This window comes from Pinus tabuliformis, chromosome 4_2 (assembly GCF_031772625.1).
Source record: "Pinus tabuliformis cultivar Carrire ecotype Pingquan chromosome 4_2, CPIR1, whole genome shotgun sequence".
In the NCBI taxonomy this organism is placed as follows: Eukaryota; Viridiplantae; Streptophyta; class Pinopsida; order Pinales; family Pinaceae; genus Pinus; species Pinus tabuliformis.
Genome location: NC_142304.1, coordinates 1032740085 through 1032742140, shown reverse-complemented (window position 1 = coordinate 1032742140; position 2056 = coordinate 1032740085).

Genomic DNA, 2056 nt, shown 5'->3' with positions numbered 1-2056 from the left:
TATTAAACATTTCAAAGTATTTGGAAACAGGTGTTACATAAAGGCGAACAAAGAAGATATTGGAAAATTTGAAGCCAAAGTAGATGAGGGTATCTTTCTAGGATATGTCTATCAAAGGAAGTGTTATAAATGTTATAAAAAAAGAACACAAGAAGTTATTGAAAGTATTGATGTAGAAGTAGATGAACCTCTCCCGCATAATGAAGTTATTCCTCTGTCTTAGATTATCCAAAATATATTTCAATAATCTCCCTAGGAATATTAAGAAGATGAAGAATTCAAGGAAGAACATATGGAAGGGAATGAGACTATGCAAGCAAAGAATCCATCCATGTACATTCGTAAACATATTCTAGATGATCAAATTTTGGGAAATAAAGGTTTAGGTGTTAAGACTTGAAGAAAACTTGCACACACATTATCCCATGAAAACATAGCATTGTGTTTCTTATTGGAACCACAAAATTTTACTCAATCTAGAAAGGATGAGAACTGGGTTAAGGCCATGAATCATAAATTGAATTAGATTGAGAAAATTCAAACGTGGGGAAATTTCCCAAGATCAAAGGACAAAAATGTAATTGGAACCATGTGGGTATACAAGAACAAATTTGATCAACATGGAGTCCATGTAGTAAGAACTAAAGCAAGACTTGTCTGCAAAGGTTATACACATGTGGAAGGCATTGAATTTGGTTAAATTTTTTATCTTGTGGCTCATCTAGAGGAAATCAAAATGTTTTTGGCTTTTTCCTATTTCAAAGGGTTCAATATATATAAATTGATGTTAAGTTGGCATTCATAAATGTTGAGCTGAAGGAAGATGTCTATGTGGAATAGCAAGAAGGATTTCGATGAACTAAAATAAAGAAGGAACTATATGGTTTTAAATAGATTCCCATGAATTGATATTCTTGGTTGGATTATTATCTTCATCAATGAGGCTTCAAAAGTGGTTCAATTAATAATAAACACTACATCAAAAATGAAGAACGTAACATGTTAATCCTTGTTGTCTATGCAGATGATATTACCATTAGTAGTAATTTTGAATCTATAAGTAAGAAATTTGTAAGAAGCATGAAAAAGAGTTTGATATGTCCATGCTAGGTGAATTATCTTTTTTTATTACTGTACAATTCAACCAATTAACATAACGAAACTTTATATCAGAAACCAATTATCTTGAATAAATGTTGAAGAAGTTTGGAATGGAAAATTGTGCCCTAGTAAGCAATCCTATGGTTAAATTTTGCAAACTAAGAAACGATGATGAATATCTAAAAGTATATCAAACAATATATAGATCAATCATTGGAAGTATTATATATTTTACAGCATCAAGACCTAAAATTATGAAGGAAGTGGCATTGGTAGGAGAATTTCAATCATCCCCTAAGGAATGTCATGTAAATATGGTTAAAATGATATTTAGATATCTTCAAGGAATTGCAAATTATGGCTTGTGCTATCCATAGAGAACTAATATTACTCTTAAAGCTTACACTAATGTAGATTAGGCACGAAGTCTGAATGATAGGAAAAACAATAGTGGAGGAGAAATTTTTCTTGTAAAATGTTGGGTTTCATGGAACAATAAGAAATAATCTTCTATCTCTGCTACAGAAGTAGAGTACATTCCCATAGTTACATGTTATACTTAAGTGATATCAATCAAGCAAAGTATAAAATACATTTAAGAACATAGTGTTCAACCTATAGCTATCATGTGTGATAACACAACAGCAATTAGTATCTCCAAAAATATAGTCATTTACTAAAAATCCAAGCACATTCCAATTAAGTATCACTCCTTGAGAGAACAAGTTGTAGATAATTCAGTAATATTGGAGTATATTACGACTAAGGAACATATTGTTGATATATTTATCAAACCATTACCAAGGGAAAGTTTTGGATATCTTCGACAAAATATCGGAGTAATTTCTTCATTGTTAGAGGAGCTATCTCATTATCCTTTCAAGAGTTACAAAGGGATTCTTCAAAATTTGAGAAGCTAACATATGTTATGTACCTATATATGAATATAAAGAAA